The sequence below is a fragment of the Acanthaster planci genome, linkage group LG09 (assembly GCF_054643075.1).
Source record: "Acanthaster planci isolate LZ-2023a linkage group LG09, COTS_SCS, whole genome shotgun sequence".
In the NCBI taxonomy this organism is placed as follows: Eukaryota; Metazoa; Echinodermata; class Asteroidea; order Valvatida; family Acanthasteridae; genus Acanthaster; species Acanthaster planci.
In genome coordinates, this window is record NC_141785.1 from 8,828,201 (window position 1) to 8,855,537 (window position 27,337).

The window sequence follows — 27,337 nt, forward strand, 5'->3', positions numbered from 1 at the left end:
ATTAGATTCAACTATGAAATATGGCTTTTATTGCATATCTGAGGAGGAACCTTTCCGAGGACGGCGCCCATGTGACCAAAGGGGCAATTGTCCATCAGCCTCTTTCGGAGGGATAACAGCATTTTGTTATTTACAAAAGTTCCATTACAATGCATTCCCACTACAATCAGACCCTTCATGATCAAATGAAAGCAAGTTAGGCCACCGCGCGAACAAAACTCTTCTCGTGCGCTGGGTTGAAGCACTGCATGCACTGAACCACTGGGCAAAATTTCCCTCCGGAGATGCCTTCGATCAAGCAGGAGTCGGACTTTGATCAGCATCCAATCAAAATTCATTTGGCATGGCCATTTACGACATCATTAGCCTAAAATGGAATGTAAGAGCGCGACTACCGGAGATAGGCAAATATGATACTAAATCTGAATATACATGAGCACAATTGTCATGAGAATTTAAAATTGTTATGCAGCAACAATGCAGTATGTTGCATGTTCTAGGTTGATTTTTGAGTGATTCTCACCACATGCTTTTTACAACCATCTCATGATGCGGGGCCATTGTAAGTTTTAGAATGTTCACGCACGTTTGGGGCATGCCGTACAACTTGTTATCCATTTTTTGTTGTGTTTAATTTTATTAAGTTTTCTTGTATGCATTCCCGCGTGCCTCAATGAAATGCCATATTAAAGCCGAACATCTGAACCGCGCAATTTGGGTTGGTTCGGTTCGAAAGTGCCTTGTTTGATGATTTTTGGTTTGGTTCGGTAGTTCGCCTGCTGCAGCAGATTAAACTGTGTTTGTTTTTATTTACTGTGCATTAGAGTTTAATAGGTAAAGTCAAACACTAGAAATTAGTATAGAATCTGACATGTTTGTTTTCAAATTTTGTGCAGCCACAAAGTGTAAAAAAGTACAAAAGATCCATAAAAAACAAAATGCAACGTTTATTCATGTACTATTGACTTGAAGAAAAAGCATGTATCCTTAAATCGAGCAGGTGCAGCCACGAAGTGGAAAGTGCATACGTGAAAGTGAAAGTGCGTACGTATCTCCTCGATCCTACACATGAAAACCTGCAAGTGCGTAATGCCGAGTCCCAGCTTGCACACAGGGGCAAAAAAAGAGGTTTTATCTGTAACTATACGTTAATGAATAGAACACTACGTCATGTACGATTCAGGTAATACTATTTTGAGTGAGCAGAATTGATTCTACAGGTATACAATTAGGTGTATGTTTGACTCACGATACTGATACAAAATATCAAGATTACAGGGTATCAAGACCTGAAAAGACTGGTCTAGTATCCGACAGCGCAGATATTTCACACTTTATTTGCAACAAAACTACTCGATACATATACTTTACCAGGAAGTTAAAACAGTCTGCCGATCTAAATCCTCCTGTAGAGCTGCAAAGTAAAGAGCTACTGTGATGAATCCACCAGACGGCAGAAACCCATGATGGGGTAATGCGATAAGCTGTCCATTGTTTACTGGAAGCTGAAGAGTGCGTGTTGCACTCAACTGTGAACGGTTTGGCCAGCCTTGCTGAAACGTTAGTCTGTTCCATGTTGACCGTCGGTGGGGCTTAGCGTTTACTAAGCGTTGAATGCTTTCAAAAGCATTTGTATTTTGACCTCATGCCTTAGACAACCTTCTTTAGATTTTGAGCAATTTTGTTGCCTCAAGGGAATATTATGCACAAAGGATCAGACAAATGATAATCTGTAACTTGAACATATGGGAAGATATTATCACTATTCACAATATCAAACATACATGTACAGTACAGGTCAGAACTTTAGCCGACACACAAACATGATTAGTGTGTCAGCGTGTATCGAGTCAAACAGACACAACTGCAAACACGAAACACGTTGACCCCTGCATATTAGAGAACGACGACACTGCAATCCGATCTGCCAAGTATAAACATGCACATGCTACACGCAAACTCCAGAACAGCCAGGCCTGCATTGACCGCAGCAGTCATTTTCCTAGTTTCCCACAACGAAGTATTCTGTTTGACTGCAGCTCACGTATGTTATCTTCAAATTCCAGGGAAATGTTGTCAGTAGTTTACCTTGTATGTTGCAGGCATCACAAAATCATTTTCGAAGATAAAAGCGTTTTGCTTGTCCATACAAGATCAATGAAAGTGACATGCAGGCAACACTTTTGGTTTAGGTCTGACTTTCTCCCAAAACTTCTGAATTAGGCACAGAAAATATTCGAGCGTAAAATCAATTTTTCAACCGAAACAACTATAACTAGCAGTTTTTATGACAAAGTATTTCCTAAACTAGAGAAAACTATTTTGAAAGAAATCCACAAAAAATAAACAGGGTTTGACCTCGCTGGTCCGCCAGCCAATAGTCAAGACGGCCCCCACAGCGGCGATCCTAGCATACACACTCATGCTCAGTGTGTTCAAAATTGCGTGGATATAAAGTCGATGGGAGGTGGGGACTTTTCCTTTCAGTTTTCGACCTTTGAGTTGGAAAACCTACCTTAAAAAATCGCTCTGATTGTGACAATATTAGGACCAAACTGAATGGCAAAGATCGTAACAAAATGAAAGGAAGTTGGGTCTGCACTAGTGCTAGTGACATATATGAATGCACTGGCTGCACATGACGGACAATGTAGCACCCATGTGAACTTCTTAAATATGCAGGTTGTGTGACGTGTAAGGGCTGCAGCTTTGCATTTGTCGGCGCAGTATGAAAATGAATATGCATTACATTTGTTTCAATTTATGATTGGTGGTTGTGATGAAAGCACTGGAGTGGTTGTAGTTTCGTGATTGCATGGTCGCGGCACATGTGGCAGCAAATGAAAAAGTCAAGTTAAAATTTACGCAAGTTCAGTGGGTGTTTTTTTTAATTTACTGGAATTCTGACACATGAACTAAATTTCCACAAAATTAGAAAAACTCTTTGTAAATCAGCTTGTTATAATAATTCTGGCTGAGGAATGGATTTCTTTCGTGGTCACTGTTTATTTGTGAAAAAGTTCTTGCGCTTAAAACCGGTCTAGCATTAGAACCGGCGAGAAAAGTGTCATTGTCACTCCAGTCGATCCAGTGAGTTTAAACTTCAAAGCTTACATTTGGGAAAAAGTTTGTAGTAGCTAAACAAACACGGTGGACTACTGGCCAGTTTCACTGAAATTTGACATTTTCCAGATGTAATCCGACTGAACAACTTTCGCGATCAAAGACAAAAAGAAAATGGCTGTGATAGTGATACATATTTTAATACTTCAAGATAGCCTTCTTGCCAGACAGGCACTGCACTACATGATTTCATTTATTCAGTGCACTGCTATGCCATACAGTGTACACTGTACACGCATACACAAAGCTGGAGCGATGGCCCTGCGTGTGCAGTGGTTCACTACACGTTGTCGGTCACCTTTGCAATCTGCGGTCACAAGCCCTGCCAAGATAATGAGGTCCGGGGTCAGGCTTATCGTTCATTGGCCCAGCAATGCACAGTGAAAACTGCAAAGGATGTATTGAACAGCGTGTCAGGTTCACTGATCGTGATAGTGTGTCGGCTAAAATTGTGACCTGTTCTGTAGGGTTTGCATATAAAATTGTTGATCACCTATGCTCCTTCAGCCAGTCGATGACATCTCCATTAAAGCAGACCAAAGTAAAATCAGCACTGAAAGGAATAAAAGAACAATCAAATTTGTTAAATCTTTCTCAATTTCAAGCCATCGTGTTCATGATGTTCGCAAATAACTGAAGAAACACAAGACATTTGAGCTCATACATGTAGTTCCAAATTCATTGGGTGTGCTTTTAAAGTTAAACTCTGAACAACTCTGATCTCTTGAACTCTCCATGAAACTGCCAGAAGCTAGGATTGGTCACTCAAGCCTTGATGGTTAGAGATTCAAGTCAACATTCTGGTTCATGCTGCTGAGACTAGAGCAAGTATTGGTCACTCAAGCCTGGATGGTTAAAGGCTCAGGTCCACCTGCTGGTTCATGCTGCTGAGACTAAAACTAGGACTGATCAGTCAAGCTCAGTTATTTGGAGGCTCAAATTTACCTAATGTTTCATGTTGTTGAGACTAGAGCTAGGATTTGACACTCAGGCCTGGATCGTTTTAGAGGCTCAAGTTAACCTGCTAGTTTGAGCTTGTGTCCATGAGCAAGACCTTTCACCACTACTCTTCATGACACTGAAATAAGATACTTACAGCAACATACAAGTCACAACATCTGGACAGTCATTCTTGTGATGGTTTGCTGGTGAAAGAAACTTTTAATAGAAGACTTAAAGCAAATTCTGGTAAGGAAAAAGAAAAAGAAAGATGTAAAACAACTGGGTAAAATACTTCTTACAACAATTAACTCCAACTTAACCAGAGAAAGAGTGACATCAGCCAACCTTGTGCTTTGGTTGCTTGTTTAAAATGTCGGTCCCTTTTGGATTTGAATCAGATGAGCTCAAACTGTGCAAATTTGCCAATGTTTGCTATTCTTCAAAACAAACTTGGAAACTTGGACAACCAGTTTAAGAATCCAGATACGTGTCCAATAATAATAATAATAGTAATAATAACACAGTTTTTATATAGCGCACCACACCAAGGTCTCGATGCGCTTTACAAGAAACAACAATTAAGAACAATTAATGGAACAAGTAAGTTTTGAGCACTGCTTTAAATTCATTTTCGCTATTGATAATTTGGATACAGTGAGGAAGAGAGTTCCAAAGCGATGGTGATGCATGCACGAAGGAACGATGTCCATAAGTCTTAGTGAAAGTGATCGGTGTATCGAGCAGCAATGTTGAGCTAGAACGGAGGTCGTCGGAGGTCGGCGTCGTGGCTGGTATACTTGAATACGTTCACGAAGGTATGCTGGTGCTGAGCCATGGATGTGTTTGCGAGTGAGGAGTAGAATTTTGAAAGCAATTCGCTCATTGACTAGTAGCCAGTGAAGAGTACGAAGCATAGCAGTTAAATGTTGCCTAGATGATGAACGTGTAACAAGTCTGGCAGCTGAATTCTGAATGTGCTGATGTTTCGAAGTTTGAGAATCAGGAATACGGTGTAATAGACTATTGCAGAAATCGAGGCGGCAAGAGATGAAAGCATGAACAAGCTTTTCCATCATTTGTTGATCAAGAAATTTATAAATTTGTCCAATCTTGTAAGGAGCTAAATAAGAAGAGTGACATATGTTTAATGACCTGGTTTTGCATTTGAGGGTTTGACGTTACAATGGTTCCAAGGTCACAAGCGCTAGTAACAGGTCCGGTGCAGAAGTAAGAAATGCAGATACTTTCAATTGGAGTATGTTGCTTAAACTGAGAGGTGATGTGGATGACTTCAGTTTTGTCGCTATTCAATTTCAGCTTATTGGCCGTGGACCAAGAATGTATGTGTGTGAGGCATGATGCCAATCACTGAATGGCATCAGGAAGCTGTTCTGTCATGGTGAGGTACAGTTGAATATCATCAGCGTAGATCATGCAGTTAACGCCATATGATGTAATGAGTTCTTCCAGTGGGGATGTGTACAGTGTGAAGCATAGTGGACCAAGGACAGACCCCTGAGGCAGGCCAGTGTTGACATTATGAGGGGGAGATGAAATCTTATTGACGAGTACAGATTGTTGACGATTTGCAAAATATGAAGTGAACCATTCCAAGGCAGAACCGTTGATGCCAAAGCGATGATGTAAGCGTTGTAGCATGATATGGTGATCAATCATATCAAAAGCTGCCGAATAATCAAGAAGCACAAGAACCGCCTCTTGACCCTTGTCAGCAGGGAGTGCAGATCATTGTAAACACTTAAAAGAGCTGTTTCCACACTACGGTATTTACGGTATCCTGACTGCATTTTACCTGTAAGATTGTTAGTAGCAAGGTAGCATTGTATTTGTGAAGCCGCAGCACGCTGTATGGTTTTCCCGAGGAAAGATAGATTGGCAATTGGTTGGTAAATCCTCAGATTGTCAGGATCTAGATTCTGTTTCTTGATAAGTGGTATGACGTTGGCAAACTTTAATGCTTTGGGAAATCAGCCATTTTGGAAACTCAAATTGATAATGTTGGTTATGGTTGAAATGAGCTCATCCAAACAATGCTTCAGCAACCAGATAGGTACAGTATCGAGATTGCATGATTTGGATTTCGAGTTCATAATGAGTTGTCTCACTATATTCTCAGACAACGCGCTGAATTGGCAAAATGATGCACTGGGACCAGGATCATGGACAGGAGCACAATCTGTATCTGAGTTGTCAAGTTCATTTCTCAGGACTTCTATTTTGTCTGAGAAAAAGTTTGCAAAATTACCAGGTAACAGTTCAGACATTATGTCGGAGGGGAGAGTTTGCGATGATGATGTCGGTGTACTCATTGTATTGATAATTTGAAACAGACAATTTGAGTTGCAGTTTTTCAATTGGCTCCTATGATAGTTAGATTTTGTAGCAGATATCAGTTGGTTATAGCGACAACACTGCTCTTTGAAAATCTGCCTATGAACCTCCAACGTCGCTCATGACGACGCAGCTCACGCTTGGCCGAATGAATATGTCATTGCTAAACCAGGGCGCATGAGGATGGGCTGTGATTTGAAGTTTTTGTAGGGGTACGTGCTTATTAAGCAAATCTCTGAGAGTTTGCCCGTACTGAGTAACCAATGTGTCAAGATCCGTGGAAGAGGATGTGCACATTGGAGAATTCAAGATGTCCTGATGAAATGTACAATGTATCTAAGTCAATGTCATGGAGTTTGTGCGTCTGGACGTCCACCTTGGCTGCAGCGTGGTGACCAATGCCTTACTTACAGATGACACAAGCCTGATCAGATGGCAGATAACCACTTGTGGTCAGCTGGGAGATAGAAACCGTCAAAAGACCTTGTTAAAAGAAGATCCAATGTGTGACCATCATGATGTGTTGGACCAGACATGTACTGTTTTAGACCTGTAGATTCAAGGAGGTCATGAAATGTAGACGCCTCTCTATCAGATTGATTGTCGATATGAAAGTTGAAATCTCCTACTATCATTAAATGATTGGCATCATAGACAATATGTTCCAGCAATGTAGAAAATTCTTGCATAAAAAGTGTAGCTGTTGGCTTTTGGTTGAACAATCTCTGGGGTCTGTATACAACTATAAGTTGGAGAGGTTCATTAGAAGGTGAGTTACTGGACAAGTTGATGTGTTCAAAGGCATCATATACTGTTACTTTATGCTGACAAACATGGAACCCGTTTTTAGGCATACAAGAACCCCTCCTCCAGCCCTGTTCATGCGAGGGATGTGATAAAATTGAAAGTCAGGTAAGGTGTTCTTAAGATCAGCTAGAGTATGGTGATCACGATGATCACCACTCAACTAGGTTTCTGTAATAGCACAGATATCAATGCTGTTGTGTGCTATCATATCATAAATCATAGCAGTCTTACGTTTCACTGACCGGGCATTCCAAAGAGCAAAATTACAGTCAGATGAAAGCGTTGTGTCAGATGAAATATGCACAAGGTTGGTAGGATTAGAACCATACTGTTCCGAGTGCTGTTTACTTTCTTGCTTAGAAAATGATGGTACTAAGACAGGAATTAGCCTTTCTGTTGTTTGGCCCATGATCTGTGGCCCCATCGTGTGGGTTTCACAGCACAGATACCTACATGTAGTTCTTTCAGTTTATGGTAGATGCCTATGGTTATAAAATGGTCTTGAGATCATGGCTATTGTAGATCAGTGGAGTCATCAATGTTAACAATGTGAAGAGCAGTAGCACCATTAAGGTGCACACACTGGAACCGGGAATAAGTAAAAAGGCAATGGATGTAAGTGAATGCAGGCCCCAATGGGGAATATGGCTGCCGATGGTCAAGGGGTTTGAGAATTCACCAAGAGCAAAATATTAATTGTCACCAAAATTCTTAATCTAATGTGTTACATGTACCTGTACATGGCTGAAAGCTAAATGTTATTGGTGGATAGGATGGATGGAGGAAGTCTCATCTGTAGGAAATTCAAGCATAATTTCTTTTTGAAACGATCTTCCACAACCTTGATTTCCAAAAACTATACTGTCGCTACAACTTTTGACTAGTGATAGCTTGGAAGGATCACAAGATTCTGTAAAGGATTGATCAAATGATAATGAAGCACAATCAAGCAATCACACAGATCAATAAAGAGGTTTAGGTTCATGTCTTACATGAACGTGAACATGAAGAAAGTGTGGACTTTTGCTGACGTCATCTTTTCCTGTGCATTGTCTCTCACGTATGGGCGTTTCCATGGATGTCCAACACGAGAAACATGAAAAGTTCAGGTTGGGTCAAAACATGAGAAACTACAACCTTTTCAGTTTTGCTGCATGTATTATACAACCGTGAATGCAAACCTGACAAAGTCTTATTGCGTACAGGTGCGCATGAGTCAGATACCTGTTTGAAACTTTAGATGTGCATTCTGTACAATGTACATTTTCTAATGAACAATGGAATAAAATGTCAACCCCCCCACACACAATGCCTCTAGACTTATGTCTGAGAGTGTGAAATCGGACAAGTTAATAGCTCAAATAAATAAATAAATAAATAAATAAAATACAAGACAGTTCACAGATAATCTCTGAAATCCCCGTTTTTCTCTTGATAAAGGCACGATTTCCTAGCCTGCTTGCCACATGATTTTATGCTGAAAAAGGCTCCGCTTATTTAATGAAGACTGTGAGCAGTAAGCATAGCAAAGGACACACTTCCGGTTCCTCCGACAAAAAATTTGTTCAACTTACATGTAGTTCAACTTTTCAGTTACAACTGTCAGCACAACTTGCTTGCTGCTAAGCAGTGCCATGAAACTAAGCCCGTTCTTAGGAGAAAAGTGCTTTACAGAACTTAAAAATAATTTCTTTTAATTTGATTTATTTCTCTAAAGTATTGTCAACTGTAGAAAATATTTTTCAGATTGAATGTTTGACAGTACATGACTTGTTTAAATGAGCAAAATTTGCATAAATAGACAATATTTTCCTTCATAATGTTTCATTGAATGCACCATCATCCAATTCCTTTCTAGTTGCTTTTGATTATTTTTGCATGGCATGGCATTTTCTTTTGGTTTGGAAAGTTTACTAAAGCCACATGAAGGTAAAAAAATGAGGCAAGCTTGGGTTTGAACTGATTACCTTCTATTCTGACAAGTCAGTTTGGACGTGTACGTCCGACACCAAAAATGTACGTCCGACACCAATATAATAAATGCTTTATCTGAAAGTCACAACAAGATAAAAATGTATCTTGCTTGAAGTTTATTAACAAGGGTCTGCTAAAACTAAACACAGGAAAACTACTTCTTGAGGTCCTACATGTAGCAATTCACAGAGTTTGTGATACAAAAATAAAAACTCAAAAAATTAACTTTCTCTGAGTACATCGATACCATGTTATGAGTCAGTTTCTACAAGGATAATAATTCTGAGTGGGAAATTTTGCTATTAAATGAATGTACCAACTAGCTGATGTCTTTTATCAAAATCAAAATCTGCTTCAGGATTATAAGTATAATAACACACACTGTTGAAGTGTCCAAAATGTACGTCCAACACCGTGGAACTGCCCATATATCAACTTTTACATGTATATGTAAATAAACCCTAGTGCTAAACTCAGGATTTTGTAGAGTTTGAGAGAGACCGTTAAAAAAAATCCAGAAATCAGGAAAATTCTGAAAAATCTCACCCCTCCACCTTGCTGTGTGCTACTGTACAATGCTTTGTGATTCCAACAGGTGCCCTGCCACGCCTGAGCATCTGGATATTCGCTAGTACTACAGGCACAGAGGTTGATGAGCAAGGATACTCAATCATGTCACGCTAGTCATGGCATCAGTGCTGTGAACGTAATAAGAAATTCAAGTTGTGGGTAATCAACCTTTCCAGCACAGAAGAGAATTCCCTCCAATCATAAACCTGAACCGGTATTATCGAGGCTCAAGGTACAATCGAATGCCCTTGTATCATTGAGTGCATCGCGTAGTGATGTGTATAAATTATTTGGTGAACCACAGAATGACGTTCTGTCCAGAGTTCGTACACACAATACCCGCAGTTTGTGGTACAGCAATTATTCATGATGTACATGTAGGTCCGCTCACGATGTAACCAGCGGCAGAGACAAGAAACAAGGCTATTGGGACTTTACAGATTACCTTATTGTAACAGGGACCTCATATTGTTTGAAAACAAAGAAAGAAAAGATGTAAGGAAACCTACAATTTATCTTGCTATAAAGCAGGATAATGTAATTAACCTTCATCAGGCAAACTTGAATTCTCAGTCCTGATTGGTCGATCCATCGCAACAGTGTGATATACAACTGTATAGCACAGTTTAATCAAACACTGCATAATGAGCTGTTCTATCTCAATGTATTGTGCTATATTTACACCAAAAGTAAATGCACATCTGCATTACTAGTAAATTCAAAAGTGGTGTGTTTGCCCCGTGCTGATCGTCACGTTTAATAGCACGTGCAATTCTAACAATTTTCTTTCTTGGTGTAAGCCCTGTCATTATTGTTATTAAAATTAGTTAAAACACAAATAATTCCCACACTCCATGGATAAAATTGCAGAATTGTGGTACATCGGTGTTACTATTTTTGCTGTGTGCCGTGTGATATCTTTTGTCTGCTTTTTTATGTAAAGCGCGCCTAGGCCCCTTTACTTTCTTTACTGTGCGTCAAGTTTGCTTCAAGATAAACTTATTATCATGCTTGCGCTCATGGAACAAGGAATAATGTAGTCTGAGTTCCACATACTGGATACAGACGTACTGCATTATTCCGTGTTCCACTTGTGCTTGTGTGATAACTAATGAAATCAATGTCTGACTGTATCCTGGTAAATTTGACTTGCTGACGCTGAGTTGAAAGGTGGATATTGCTGTGTTACACCTTAGAATATATTTTGAAGTGCCGCCTACCTTTTCTGAAGAGTGTACCGTAAAATGCTGGTTGACCCACCCACTTCACATATACTTCGAAAAAAAAAATCAAGAGCAAACAAGAGAAGAGATTGGCAACCTTGGACTTGTGGAAGAGGATCCAATGAGGACAGCTGGTACAAGACACATCAAAAAAAAATCTGCAGCTACAGGTTTGTCTCAATCAAAGGATGGTGATGACATGCATGCTGTAGTTGGCTTTGGGGATGGTGTCTCTCTGTTGAACAAATGACAGATAACAAAAGGTCAAGGGCTGCTGGAGAGATGCCTCAAGGGTGAAGAGCACTAATCTACATGCAAGCTCTACTGGAAACAGTATCAATTTAACAAAAGGTGAAATGAATTCATCCAAGCCCGTAAAGATTAAGGCTCAATAACATGCAAACTATCATGAACTGGTGTTCCTGGAACAACTAATTCACTTTTTGTCTGCAGTATTTTCACTTTTTTTTCAACTTTGGGTTGGTAACCAATTACAACGTCCATGATTCACACACCCCTGAAAAGCAATAGTTCTACATGTATATAGTCACAGCGATCTTTTAAAAAGGGATTTCCTCTATTTTCTCGGGCACTGAAGACAGTTTTCAATCCTTAATTTAACTCTACCCCTGGATGGAAGCCCCCAAACCCTGGGTGTTGATCCTGGCCTACATTTCTACAATCCTTCCATTTTTGTTGTGGCAAAACAATCTCCTTTTCAAAAACTGTCGGGGCACTTTTTATGGCCATGAGCTCAGCAGATCTTGAATTAGTGCACGGCACCCTCAAGACAGATTTGAAGGATTTATACTGAACCCTCGCAAAGTCTACAAGTGGGGCCCTCTTCAAGATATGATGAACCGTTTCTTTGAAGTTGACGATACGGCAGAGAGGGGTACAATGTTTCACGTTCTGCAGGATTTTAGCCACAGGGACAGTAACAAAAATGTTAATGGGAAATTTCAATCATGCAAAAGACCTGGTAGAGTATACAATACATGCAGATGGCAAGCTGTTGGCGACAGTCATGAAAGATTGGCATCTTAGTAAAGCAAGTGACACACCTGTAGATTTTCCTTCCTCAGATAAAACATCGACACAGAAGAAAATGGCTTGAGAATTCTGGCCCAAGATTTGGAGTTCATTTAGCTGGACATTCCAACTGAATGAGTGGCCATTGCCTGCAGCCAACAAGAAGAAATTGAGTTAAGGGATGATGAACTGCTGGGAGGCATCAGTGATGCCGCAAAGGATGATGGTTGTCTAAACTCATATAATCCAGGGGAGATCAAGATAAGATTCTCAAATATGAAGTAGGGTTGGTTGTACTATGGTACGGTAAATCGCCAAAGAGCAAGATGACAACTGATAAAGCTCTCAAAAGCATGAAACTACTCACCCCTAGTTACTGCACTTGCCACAAGAAGACTGGTCACAGAAAAGATACAATCTACATGTAGTGTGAGTTTACAAGATCAGTGTCCTGAGTAGGAGTGGTATCATCCAGAATACATTACGGAAGCTTAGGATTTGCCAGATTTGTGGTTTAGCTGTGTAAACTGTGTACAAGGAGAGGGGGCAATGCAAAGTGATGATAGTCTGGAGAACTCTAAGGCACTGCTATGGACTGCTCCTCTCTGGAATGCTAAATGGAGTCTGTCCTCTTCATTCAACCCAAGAGCTACATGTACATGTATGCTGACTGGAGTTCCAAACTAACCTGCACAGGGCCAAGAGAGAGGGCCCAATTTTCTCAAGAGTAGCGGTTCCCTTGGTGGTAAAGGCAATTGCTGGTTTACAAACAACTTTGCAATACACACATCACGGTCGCATTCCTACCAACAAGACTGCACTTACATGTACTGAACACTAACACTGATGAGGAGAGGTGGGGCTTCTGCTTGAAGCAGATACTCCAAGCAGGGCCACCTGAGGCAGACAGGTTGAGGGGTACAGGTAGTCAACACCTGTCAGCCACAGGGGCTGGCAGTAGTGCGCATCCTGCTTTTTGGATACCTGGCAGCCCACTGAGTGGATAAGCTCAAAGGGAGCCAATGACTAGTTAATGCAGTGTTTCACACTGCAGATTGGTCTCCATTCATTCCTGCCGTCATGCCCTCTGCATTCCGTCAGACTCGACTGTCCCTTACAAACATCACTCTCTTACCCCTTTAGTCTTAGTGCTTGGCAACTTTTAATCACAATGGCTCTCAACAGTCTTGCTATTCAGCTTCTGATGCCCAGCATGGTGGGCATTTTGGGAAAATGTATCCAGATCGATGGTACTCCCATATATCTCCCCTTGCCACATGTCTCTATGAAGGGTCTAAGCTCGGGCTACATCTCCTTGACCTCCGCTTATGCACGTACATGTACCCTAGCTTCTAGCTCGGAGTCTAAAGATGACTTCCATCTTCAGATCAGTGAGTTCCGGAATAATAATCCTCCTGAAGATGCTTTCGTCCTCCTTAGAGATTTCAGTGCTTGCATCAGACCTGACTGTGGCACCTGCATAGATGTCACTAGCCCACATGGTGTCAGGACAACAGATGCGAGAGATCAACATCTCCTCCAGCTAAGTGAGGCCTGCGTCAAACGCTTCTGCCGTGTAAAATGCAATTCATTCAAGTGCAGCAAATGTGCAACAGAGTCAGCATTGGTGTCAAATGTCAAATTTAATTATCGAAAGATGGTCATATTTAAATTTAATTTTTAATTGAAGATGACTTGGTGAAGAGAAAGAGAGACTGATGCCTACATGATTTTATGGAATGCTGTTGCTATCTTCGGTAGCAAATAGAAGTACAGCGTTGGTTTTGTTAATCATAACCTTTCGTTTTACAGTTAGGTTCGTGTTCCATTGATGATTTCACCATTCAATTCCCCAATTTCAGAATTTAACTCATCATTTTCACCACGTAATTTGGCAATTTCATCATTCAATCCTGCAATGGGACCTTTCCAGTCAGTAACTTTACTTTCCTCTCAGGCATCGTTACTCAATTCGACAGTGCAGTGTGCACCATTCAAGTTTGTCCAGATTCACCCTTTGATTCTGTAATTTCATGATCCATTTCGACGATTTCACCATTTTGTTGTTCAGTTTCAAATTTCTGTTCTACAAGTTTATGGATGCACACTGATTCATCTTTCGGCCCTTCTGTTTCATTCAGCAAAAAAATGTTAACTGTTTAATTTCCCCCGTTTGCAAGTTTGCCCAGGTTAAAAACTAAGGTTTTTCTAAACAGTTCTAGAAGCATTGCACAAACAAAACAAAATTGCCACTTTTAATTTCATTTTTCCTGCAATTGCAAAATCAGATGACTCGCTTTCAATTAGGCCAACACTGCTGCAACCCCTGTTATGTTTGTAAGCTTGAGTTTAAATTTTCAGCCTCAAGTATGTTGCTACGCATGTGCATCACAAATATGTCAAGCCGAAGCGCAAATTTCATTTAAATGGACATGATAACAGCATGACGTTTTGACACCATGCTCTGTTGCTGCTATGTATGGATGTCAGACAACTCGACTGTTTGCCAACTTAACTTTGGCTAACTTGACTGTTCAGACAACTCAATAGTTTGCCAAGTTGTCCATTAGGACAACTCGAAAAAGAGATCTCTTCACATAATAGTTGTTTTTCCAGCTCCAGATTGCAAAAATTATTCAGTCACATTGCAGCCATAAAAAAATCCTCAAATTCCAGTGAAATGTGGTCAGTTGTCCACCTTGTGAGTTACAGATACTACCAAATTAATTTCAAATATTGTAACTGTACAGGTTCGTCGAAAGTGGCGACGACACTTTTCCTTGTTCTGGATCAGTTTTCGGAAAGTAATCATGCAAGAAAGAAAATTTGAAAAAATTTGTTTATAAATAAGAATTCCAATCAATTAAAAAGGGGATCTTGAGTAATTTCAACTTAACTTTTTCTGCTGCACAGCATGAGCCATAAACGATACTACCTTGTGTCGCTCAGTTCGAGAACCCATTACCTCACATACATTTCTGCAACGTCCGTAGAGTAAGTTGAGTTTGCAACATATATTGCATGCATGCACTTTCTAATGTATGATCCTGACTAGGAAACAATATGCCTTCACTTTTTTGGCCAGTTTCAATAAAACAGCAACTTTGAAAGTCATTTTGATTAAACAAACATTACATGCAAAAGTTTATATGACTGTTGAGCATAAGAAAAAGTATGTGGGATCACTTGTAGTGAGTGATGTACATATGTTGCACCCCTGGTGACTCAGAATGGAATCACTTGGGGGGGGGGGCACATTAAATCTTCGACTCCAAAAGGTGACAACTGTAATAAAACTGATCAGGCAAACACTGTGTGAGCTGTGGTGTGGCGCAATGTTACTCTCTCAAAGCATGGAGTCAGAATGACTCAGAGAACAATGGCTTCCACCACATGGCCACAGTGTCCTGCCTCCACAAGAAGTGTTTAAGCTGGAAACTCTCTGGCTGTTTTATGTTGCACACCACAGCTAAGCACCAAATAGTGGTAGAAAGTACTTAAAACTGTACATGAAAAAAATGTAGGGGGCCTCAAATAAACAATGGAAAGCTCTGGCTCTGACAAACAGTGAATAATAACTATCTGTCCATAGCCTCTAAACTCTCCCCTGAAAAAAAGGATGTTGCCCTCAACATTTCTGTGACAAACAAAAATGATAACTATCTCACTCAGTTCAATGTCATTCAATAAAGACAGGTTGGTGTAGCATATCCCAGTTGCCATGGTGGGGTCTGCATCTGGGGTATCTGCCAAGGCATCATCACTCAAGCAGGCCACTGCATGGGGTAAGTAGGCCACACTGGAGCAGGGTATGATGGAGCCATCGAAGGGGTCCAACTCAGTGATGTAAGGAGGCTCATCAGTGGGTAACTGTTTCTGACTTTGTTGAGTGCTGGCTCGTGGTGGGGTTGGCCCAACTGATCGTAGGACAAATTCTGGGGTGGTTTCCTCTCTCTTGTCGGGAAACATTCTCCATCATCAATCTGTCAAGGGTGCATGTCTGTGCTCCCAGAGGGAGGGGGTCAGTTTGTCTGGCGCTCAGGCCTCCCTTCTCGGGCTGGGTTTACTGGATCAAAGATTGAGTCAGGGGCTGGTTGAGGAACTGGGCTAGACTGAGCTTCAGACTGGTTATGGGGCAGTCTCTGGAAAGGCTCCAGGTACAGATTCTGGGGTGGCATCTGGCATGGTCTCAAGAGCAGGTTCTGGAACAGTCTCTGGAGCAGGTTCTGAAACAGTCTCTGGCATGGTCTCAGGAGCAGGTTCTAGAGTGGGATCTAGGTGCTGTATGGGGACAAACGGCTTTGCTCCTAAGTTTAGAGGAGAAGTGCCTTCTGGTTGTTGATTACCAGACTGAGGGTGGATCATGATCTCATCTGAACAATCAGAGTCGCTGTCAGTGTCTTCTGGCATGTTTGCCCCTTCCTGTCACCTAGTCTGTCATGCCAGCTGTTGACGAAATGTCTTAGTTGCTGGGAAAGGCTTGCTGCTGAGTTCATCACAGGGCAGAAGCACGTTCCCATTAAGCATTCCGCTGCATCCCTTGCTGTCTTCTGGAAGAAGCTCAGAGACAGGGAAATCATCTCCTCGCCGACGAACGACATGGACTTTCTTCTCCCAGTAGACCCGCAGCTTTCCTGGGCCCCCAGTCTAGTTCAGATTCCTTATGAGTACTCTGTCACCTGGTTGTAGGACAGGGTTGTTCCCCTTTCTATCAAACTCCCGCTTCCTACGGGTTGCCGACTTGCTTACACTGTGTCTCGCATGTTCATAAGCCTCTTTCATCTGTCTCTTCCACCTGCTATGGTAGTCATGGTAGTCCTTGGACCATGCTGTGTCTTGTCCAAGGCCAAAGGCAAGGTTTATGGAGAGTTGAGGATGGCGTCCATAGTGAAGACAGAAGGGGGAGAAACCTGTTGCCTCAGATCGGGTACAATTATAGGCATGTACCACTTTGTCTACAGAATCCTTCTGATGGGCCTTGTCTTCCTCAGGGAGGGTGTGCAGCATCCCTAACAACGTACTGTATGATTAAAACGTTCCACCTGTCTATTGCCTTGGGGATGGTAAGGTGTCGTTCTTGAAGGGGAGATGCCGCACAGCTTCTGCAGTTGTTGGAAGAGCTGGTTCTCGAACTCTTTCCCCTGATCATGATGAAGCCTGTGGGGAATCCAAATTGCAAGAAATAGTCACTGAATATCTTGTCTTCAACAGTTTTCAGCTTTGTTTGTTGTGGGGTAAGCTTAGCTGAACTTGTGAAATGGTCCATAATGACCAGAATATACCCATATCCACTCAAACTCTTCTCCAGATGAACAAGCTGATGGAGATCAACTTGAAGGGTGCCGTCATCACGATACTTTGGAAAGGAGCTCTGGTGGGGCGGTTTGGTTTTCGGTGCATCAGACATCTACAGACAATGGAAACACAGTGCTCTATGTCCCGTTGCATGTGAGGCCAGAAGAATCTGTCCCGTGCCATATGAATAACTCTTTCCGCACCTAAGTGTCCCATCTCGTCATGCAGTTCCTTGTAGACCATATGGTGATACAGGCGGGGGAGAACTAGTTGTAATGTGGTACCTGTCTTTCAATGTAGAATGCCTGTGCAATCAGTTCCAGCTTATCCCATTTATGTAGAAGGGCTACAACATTTGGATGTTCTCTTGACCTCTCCTGTTTACTGGGTTGGTGATTCTGCTGGAGGTACTGGACGACTCTGCCAACCGTCTCGTCCTCACGCTGTGCAGCACTTAGCTCTGCCTTTGTTAACTGGTGGAGACATAACACCCCATCATCAGCACTGGAGGTGGACGCAGACATGGCAGCTACCTATGGGAAAATCCAGAACCACTTGCCTTTACTGCTTGGACAGTCGTAATGATCTCATCTGAGTTCATCTCTCTGGTGCACTGCTCCTGGTAGGCCTTAATGTCTAGGGGTATCCTTGAGAGAGCATGTGTGTCCCTGTTGGATTTCCTGGGGCGGTATCTGATCTTGAAATTGAAGTAAACCAGGTCTGCCACCCATCTGTGGCCAGTAGTATTGAGTTTTGCAGTGGTGGGGATAAAGTGAGGGGATTATTGTCAGTGAGGACTGTGAATGAGGGCACATAGAACAAGTAATCATAGAATTTTTCTGTGATTGCCCACTTCAGTGCAAGAAATTCTAGTTCCCCTAAGTGAAGATTCTAGTGTTTCTCTGCAGGGCTGAGCATTCTTGACCCGTAACTGATCACACTCATTTTTCTGTTTAGTTCTTGATAGAGAACTGCACCAAGTCTATCACTCGAGGCATCCGTATGCAGGATGGTTTGTCATGGTCCTGGAAACCCATCACTGGTGGATGAGTTAGGCAGTCCAGTAAGGGCCGGCGACCATTTAGACCCGGTTTGGAAAGGGCCCCCCGGTAAGCTCGCCCTGTTGCAAAAACTCCTTTCATACCGGCTTGGCTATCGTCCTGGAATGCTGGACTGGTTGTTGATCTCGAACTTCTCCATCCTGGGGTCTATTGTTTGCAAGTACTGGTACATGTAATCTATCCCAGAAGGAACCTGCTTGTGGTTTTTAATCCTTCAGCGCTATACAATGTTTATAATAATCTGCTTAGACCCTATTCATCTGTGGAAGCATGGTGGGGAGAGCCTTCCATTAGGGACTTTGAAATGCCTATGTGCAGACAGGCCTGATACCGGCCTGGAGTAGCCTGAATACCAGGCAGGTTTTATACAGGGCGGGCTACCAGGGGGCCCTTTTCAAACGGGGTCTAAATGGTCGCCGGCCCTAAGCTTTCCAAGGCTTGCTGATGCCTCGTTGTCCACACTATCTTCTGTTTAGATGGCAACTGCCCGGTGTTCTTATGAGGAACCATTTTGGGTTTGGCTTTCTCCTGGGTGACGTTGTCCCTGTTTGGTTGAGTGCTGTTCATGGTCGAGTTTCTTAGGAGGGTGTACTGCAACTTTGCTTTCCTTGATATACTGGCGGTAATATCCTAGAAGACCAAGGAGTTTAAGTAACTTGCCAATGGTAGTGAGTGTCTTAGTCCTAAGTGCTTTGATTGCTTCCAAGTCTGCCGAGTCCATTTTGTATCCATCACTGGAGATGATTTTACCCAAATACCGCACCTCCTTCTGAAAAAGACACTTACTGGGCTTCAGTTTGACTTCTTTCTCCTGTAAGTACCGCAGCACCTACAACACTGGAATCACTCCTTAGGCCAGTCAGCTGAGCATGTACATGTAAGAACATGTTCTGCACTAGCAAGGGCTCATACTTCAATCCAGATCCAACCTCCTGACTTGCAAAGATCACTTTCTGTATCAGGTCAAGGGCCAGGAAGAGGAAACCCTGTGGAGATTCCTTCCCTTCTTATGTCAGCCGGGACAACTGCTAGTACAGCTCCGTCACATTCTTCTCTTGATAGCGCGACAGAAGGACGTGGCGGAGACTGGTGAGGCAGAACTCTACCCTACCCTTGAGGTACATGTAACTGCAGAGAGGAGAGCCCACAGATATACATGTAGCACGGATCACTCCAACAATCTTGGGTTCCATGTGAAATGAAAAATAACATTATTGGACTCGTTCAAATCTAGTAGATAAAACAGTGGCAATAAATGATGAAACACTTCCTAAGAACCCTTAAATCGATTCCAATATTGATAAAAAGAATATCGACTCCTTATGACATCAGTCAAAATAATGGAGGATCGATTCTGTGGTGTAATCTACTCTGGATGCAGTCCATCTATGAGTCGCTAAACAGTTTTCATGCACGAGCGGTTTTCTCATGCTCTTCTCAGAGTGTATACCACTACAGGAAACGCCTGTCCTTACACCAGGTAATAGTGCTGACCACGTACATGAAAGTGCTATGCATTGTATGTTGTACAGCACATGTGCAGGTGACTTAAACAAAAGTATAAACAATAATATAGAATAGGACTGATCCTTAGTATTCAAGAAACACATGTCAAATACAAGATCCTAATCAAAATAATTGGCACAATACAATTTCCTATTCGACAATGCCAATTTCAACATCGAGATCCGAAAAATGTGAGTACTGTGTGCCACAGACATTTCTATTCAATATTCTGCATAAGACCCCTAGACCATGATCACCGCATGTGTAACCACTTGCTGCCGGGTGCTTTTTTTAACCGTTACATGTGCTGCCGGGCTGTTTTTTCATATTTTTGTTTTTCAAAAATCTTCAAAAATTCGTATCTTTTTTTTCTGAACGCCAAACCCCATAAAATTAGTGTCCCGTGGCGAGTCTAGCCCTTACAAGCAACTTCCATTGACCCTTCGGTTTTGCAGCCACGCCGCCCACTCTGTATAGAGCCCCCATTGTGTAGTGTTACATGAGGGCACGTTTGTTCCGGGCCTTGGCCCAGCGCGTTGCTATACTGCCGTGTTGCTATGCAGAGCGATTGACGGTCAAGACCTCAGCGCGTAATATGCACTGAGTGAATGGGAAGCTGGGCTTTGTAAACTGTTCAATGAGTGCGGGCAATGACGGCAAATGAATCATGCTGTAAAAAATTGGGTCTCAAAGTGTGGGTTTTTTGCGGCGCTGCCGCATATAACTTTTGCTATTTTTTGAAGCTATTAGGGTTTTTTCTGTTATATATTTTCCCATCTACCAAACTTATATCTCCCCCAAACTACTCTCATATTTTATCTGCCAACTTGTTCATTGTCCCTCCAACAGTGTAAGTTTTAGTTCAAAATGGATATTTCCCTTCCCAAACTTTATTTCCCCAACAATTTCAAGTAAAATCGTAGAAACCAATAAAATCAAGTACACATAGAAATACACATACAGACAAATATTTGGAGAGAACTTCTTTTTCTCTTATTTTCTTCTTGTCATTTCTCTTGTGTTTTCTTTTCATTTCTCATTGAAATAGTTGAACTCATAAAAGTAGTAAAATAAATTTCCACTCTTTCTAATCAAATAAAAAGCAATACTCATAAAAAAAGGCAAGAATGAGCAAACTCTTAACACCGGTGCAAGGAATGAAAAGGATGAAAATACAACATCCTTAAGGCAGTACTTTCCAGAAACTTTGTCTATTTTGTCATTTTTTTCAAAGGTTGAAAACATGACCAATTAGTAAAACCATTACAAGGAAATGTGCCACTTTTTCAAGAGATGAAAATACAACATCCTCAAAGCAGTACTTTCTAGAAACTGTCTATTTTGTCATTTTTTTCAAAGGTTGAAAACATGACCAATTAGTAAAACCGTTACAAGGAAATGTGCCACCTTTTAAAGAGATGAAAATACAACATCCTCAAAGCAGTACTTTCCAGAAACTCTGTCTATTTTGTCATTTTTTTCAAAGGTTGAACCACCAGTAAATAATATATTGTTTTACACCTGATAAGTGGGGCATCAAGTCATGAAAAACACAAAATATAATGTCCATGAAAATGTCCATGAAAGTAAATGTTCAAAGTGTCAACTAGTGGACAGTATGGTACTCCTTGAAGCAGGGGGCGACGCAGAGGGGCTGGTGGCACATGTCGCACTCAAAGTATGTCTTCTTTTGCCGACCACGGGAAGCGCAGAGGACACACTGCCGGTAGCGGAAGTCGCCATAGCTGGTCCTCTCAAAGTCCACGGAAAAGTGTTGGCCGACAAAGCGAGAGTTGGTGACTGGTAGAGTATCATGCTGAGGGCAGTACTCGGGCAAGGGCTCATCCAACAGCAGCTCACGGACAAGACTCAAGCGGTAGTCGAGGAAGGAGAGGCGGTGACCAACGGCCAGCTACACGGCGTAGTTGTTCACCAGTGTCAAGTCGAGCAGGTAGAAGAAGAGCTTCTTGTACCACATGAGGGACTTACGAGTAGCTCGATGATTTGCCGCTAGTTGGTCGCCCCCCATCAGGGCGTTGTATTCGATGATGCAGGTCAGTTTCTGCTTTTCCTCCCCCGTCCTGTCTTGCTTGCCGGAGCCACGGATGTCTGCCGTATGCATGGTGGAGAGCATACGGATGTTGCGCTTGTCTTGCCACACCATGGCCAGGAGAGAACCGCTGACGCCCAGGTCGGCTGACCGGAATGCTGTTTCACCCCGCTTCAGCTTGACGGACTGCAGGTCTTTTGGCGTCCCTTTTCTGTTCGCCATGACGGTGCCGACGACGTTGAACTTCTGGTTGTGAAGTCGTCGAAACAAATCGGGACTGCTGAAGGCCCGGTTGAGGGCAAGGCAAGGTTGTAGCCCTTGCCGCTTAGGTCATTCACCAGGTCCATCGCCACTTGTGTAGTTGCTGGGAGGTCTCCTTTACTTTGGCTGGTGCAGATTTTGAAGTTGTAGCAGTACCTGGCGGCACTCCCGGTGCTCTGGCACAACTTGTACATCTTGATGCTGAAGCCGGCCCTCTTTCTGGGGTTGTAAGTAGCGAAGCAGAGACGCCCGCAAAACTTCAACAGGGAGTCGTCGACGGAAATGTCCCGTCGAGGAATGTAGACAGTGGCAAACTTCTGAGCAAGATGGTTGACAACTGGGCGCACTTTGAAGAGGCGGTCGGTGCAGTCCTCCGGCATGGCGGTGTTATCGTTGAAGTGCAGGGACTGCAGGATGGCAAGGAAGCAATCTCGGGGCATGAAGGACGGGAATAGGCTCATCTTCAGTGGTGGGTCAGTGGACCAGAAGCTATGAAGGGTGGGGCGCTTTGCAATGCCCGTCATTATGCAAAGGCCCAGAAAGGCCTTCAGACCTCTAGTGTTCAGATCAGTGCATGTGCGCCGATGTCGTAGCGGGCCTCTGCACGGCATACAGAAATTGACAGTGATGTAGCCTTGGCGGTATATGCCAGGCGCAAGAGACAGTCCCGTTCAAAAACCGCCGTGTCGACCAGCAGCAGTGCCGCACCGTTCCGGTGGACAGATGAAGACAGTACACCAAGAGACCAACCGGTATGCCGTGCAGAGGCCCGCACGGCATACCGGTTGGTCTCTTGTTGTAGAGAACGTCGTCAAAAAACAGCTCAAAGGCTTCACTGCAGGTCGAGCTGCGATGCAGGTGGGGATCAACGGCACCACCATTACCGGTGAAACCGTATTTCAGCAGTGTACTGTCTTCATCTGTCCCTCGGAACGGTGCAGCACTGCTGCTGGTCGACGCGGTGGTCTGTGTACGGGACTGTCTCTTGCGCATGGCATATACCGCCAAAGGCACATCACTGTGTCAATTTCTGTACTTGAGCAGGTGATGGCGGTGATGAAGAAGACGAAGAACCTTCGTCTGAACTGAGATAAAACTCGCTTTTACTGGAAGAACTGGACTCTCCGGATATAATTTCAGCCATGTTGTCTGTGTTTTGATAACACGATACCCAATATGAACACATAAGCCACTGCACGGCGATTTTATTCTCAAGCAGCGAGGGCCTAGCCCTGTCAGTCAAGGTGGCAAGGGCCAGCAGCGCCCGGGCCGGGTCATTCATGGGGCACAGGTGCATAATGAGCCCGCACAGTCCGCGCTTTGTCTTCAGTGCAGTGCAGCGATAATCCGCTGCGAGTGCCCGGCAGCGCGAACAATAGCGTTCTGCACAAACAATACACGGATTACCTCCGCTAATTGCAGCGCTCTGCGCTGAAAGAATACGGGGGTTGATTGGCGGTGCCTGGCAGCTCTCAGCAGCTCGTAATTTTATTACAGGCTTTTTATAAGTTTGGTCACCCCGGCTATAAAAAAAAGTCCCAATTCTCCGGCCCCAGCAACCCATTATTGCCTCAGACCAATTTATTTACCTCCAATGATGGCCTAGACTTTTTAACTGACAGCGCCAAACTTTTTAAGAAACACCCAGCAACTTTTTGTTTTTTACAGTAAAGTTCCGATTTCGGAGACCCCAGCCACAAATATAAGGCCTATGCCTCCAGTACCGGAGCCCCCAGCTGGAAGTGGTTAACCTACACACGTACATGGACCAGGCACAAGTTCATGCACTATGACTCTAACTCAGATGAATTCACAACTACATGTAAACTATATATACCTCTAATGAGCAAATCCAAATCAAGGGCTGTATGCTTCTTAAGTACATACATGTTGTGCTAAAATTATAGAAATCATTCCCAAAATTATTACTCACGAATGGCTGGATATCCTGAATGTCCAGAAGCACAACATTGGCATAGATCAAGTTCAAAAGGAAGTATACATGTAACTCAATACTTGTCGAGTTGAGTGACAAAAAGACATATTCTGTCAAACATGGAATAGTCATGGAAAGAAAATAATTCTAAAAACCCCAAGGCAAGTGTAAATACATCTTCATTGCATGACTTAAATACTATAAATTCTTGTCAGTCATCATCAAAATAAATGAAACACAACATACCTGTAATAAAAACAGATCAGGTAAACACTGTGTGAGCTGTGGTGTGGAGTCAATGTTACTCAAGCATGGAGTCAGAATGACTCAAAGAACAAAGGCTTCCACCACATGGCCACCAGCTGGAACCTCTCTGGCTGTTTCATGTTGCACACCACAGCTAAGCACCAAACAGGAGTGGACAGTACTTAAAGAAAAAGGGGGGGGGGCTCCAATAAATAATGAACAGCTCTGGCTGGAACAAACAGTGAACCCTAACCATATGTCCATGGCCTCTACACATAATCACCATGCAACTATTAGGCAAGTAAAGAAAAAAACAAGTTTCTCATCCGGATTTTTGAAAAAAAGGAGGAAAGAGGGCTTTTCATTTTTTTCAAGATGGCTGCCATTTTAAAATTTCTTGCAACAGTTAGAGTTTCCACTCTTCAAAGACATGTTAAAATGAAAGACAAGTAAATAAGAACATTACCTTTTGGACTTGTGACATACAATGTATCCATCACTGTTTGACAAGTTTGGTGCCTTGCGCTGTGATGAAACCAAACAAAACAAGATTCAGGCTTATGAGCATGCAGCTATGCATGAGTGACAGAAAACATTGGCTGCACTAGACTGTTTCCTGCCCCTTCCCCTGCAAATTTCTAAGTCCGAATGCATCGATGAAAATGGTATCGGGAACCAGAGTACGGCTGTGTGAGTGAATTCTTTAAACACTGCCCGAGCCTGAGTTCAGAGTGTTTACAAAACAAGTGGATTAAGCTTAGTTGCCAGCTTCGCTGATTCCAGCCATTCCAAACTGCATGCGAGGCTCTGACTGGAACCAGTGAAACCCAACACCAAGCCTAACCAATTCGTTTCAAAATGCCTTCAAGTCCCATACCGGTCACATTCTGGCTACGAAGTACATTGATTGCTGATATTGAGCAGGTCCAAAGACGGGCGACAAGAGTTGAGGAGAATGGAGATGCCCTACCTCGATTGACTTAAACAGTTGAACTCGTGTTCTCTACAGTCCTGTCGGGACTATCTGCTGATCTCTCTTATAGCTAAAACTTTGTATCATGAAGTTTCATGTACATGTAGTTTCGTGGTAGAACATATTCATATTAACTCCTGGCATACTGAGAATTTAAGATTTTCTCATCTGGTAGCTAGAAACGATTGCTTACATCATAATCCAATCCATGTATTCCCTCCTCTATGGGAGACACTCCCCAAAACCCTTCGAACTGCCTTACCGATGGGTTCTCTCTCCAGCTGAAATTGTGGTGTAAAATAAATTAACACGATTTAAAAAATTCCAGTTTGGTGTCTATTAAGGATGAGTGTCATATTTCATTGATTTATCTGTTTAAATAAACTAGAGATTTTCAATCCACAATGTGTTCCTACATGTAGGTTCTAATTGTTAATTAGCACCGTGTCTCTAGTGTAAACTATACCTTGACGAAACCAATGTGTAATTTCTATTTTTTTTTTTAATCACATGATCAGCAGTTGAACCTGGCTCGTCTGATGCTCAGTCAAATTTTCTTTCTTATAACAACCTTCATTTTTATTTCCTTACCTGGCTTTCTGGCCTGACTTTATATAATGTACTTGTCCTATTAATGATTATGAGATGTTTTTACTCTTTATCTTTTCAAATATAATGTTAACCTTTTTTCTGTATGTTATTTTATCTTTTCTCCTGGCATTTTGGCCTGGCTTCCTACAATACATGCCCAATTAATGATGATTTTGCAGTCTTACTCTTTATCCATCTTTTGAAAGGTAACATAATGCATTAGACTTTTTTATTGATGAATGTCTTATTGTCTTTTACTTCTTGTTTGGGGCTCTTGCCTTTTGGCAATAGTGATTAGGTTCACTTTTTTAGCTCCTGTCATCTTGTCTAGAACAGGCCTACAACATAATGACGTAATGCAGTGTTTACTGCGGTGCATTGTGGGTGAAAGGTGGGGATGTTGCAGGAACGCGTCGATGTGACATGTTATGTGTAACATATACAACTATATGGCGTGAGTATCGACCTGACATGAAAAAAAGGAAAAAGAAATAAAAAAATTTCCAATTATCATCCGAATGGTCCATGTGAACTGCTGTGCTCCATTGTGTTTATCAAGCACTCAACGAACGCCAGAGCCGCATTTTTTAAAACTTCCATGTTTTGCAATCGCGCGTCGATTTATGTGGTGTACAAAGTGACCGAAAGAGTCTATACTGAAAACTTGACTCACTTATTTAGCAAATATTTATTTTCCGATGAATTTGTGGACTTTTTCTGGTTTTTTTACTGCATTTTGCAAAAATAGAAAATAACAAAAAATTCCAGGCGGCCTCCAAAAAGGAAGCAGACAGGGATGAGAAACATGCTTGTTTTTATTCGCTTTTCGTTTTCGTTCGTTTTTCCGCTATCACAATTTTTTACAAACCGTTGAAAATGTCACAGTGTAATCAGAAATCTGGCCAAATATTGTTTTCATGAAATTTTCTGAGAACAAGTTTTGTTCAACAAGATGCTTACATTTCACCTTTTAAACAGAACTTGTCTGAGATTGTATAAACTGAAGAACATAAGGTGGTAAGCCAGTGTTTTAGCTAGGATTTGAAAAGTGGGAGTGCAAACTGAAAAACAGGGAGTGCAATCTTGTTAGAGTCCAAAATTTGTGCACGAACTTGAAGCACACAATATGAATGCGCTGCGCAAAGTCCCTTACAGCCGGGATCCAAGGCTTGCGTTAGGGCTCTGGAAGCTCTGCCTGTTTCAGATGCTCTCTGGTGGTCTCTGATGAATTTCTGACAATTTTTCTGAGAGTATTGCCATTTCGAACAAAAAAACCCAGCTTTTAGGAAAAAAAATTAAATTGTAAAACTGTGTGCAATTGTTGTTTTACATAGTGTGATTAAACAGCCCTGAAACAAAGAAGCAAATAATGACAAACACCTTGGAACAGATTTC

The 27,337-nt window shown here is 42.3% G+C and overlaps 1 long non-coding RNA gene across 23 annotated transcripts in view; it reads right to left on the minus strand.

Annotated features, from left to right (window-relative positions):
- The window catches only part of LOC110980701 (uncharacterized), a 47,740-nt gene that overhangs the window by 15,664 nt on the left and 4,739 nt on the right, over window positions 1-27,337 (minus strand). For 5 of the 23 annotated variants that reach the window (XR_015426389.1, XR_015426387.1, XR_015426388.1 and 2 more), the window contains 5 exons: window positions 24,845-24,903; window positions 12,056-12,172; window positions 9,745-11,226; window positions 4,220-4,308; window positions 3,617-3,676 (listed from right to left, as the gene is read on the minus strand). This is a non-coding gene — a long non-coding RNA (uncharacterized LOC110980701). The other 18 variants (XR_015426396.1, XR_015426397.1, XR_015426395.1 and 15 more) reach the window with 12 other exon arrangements.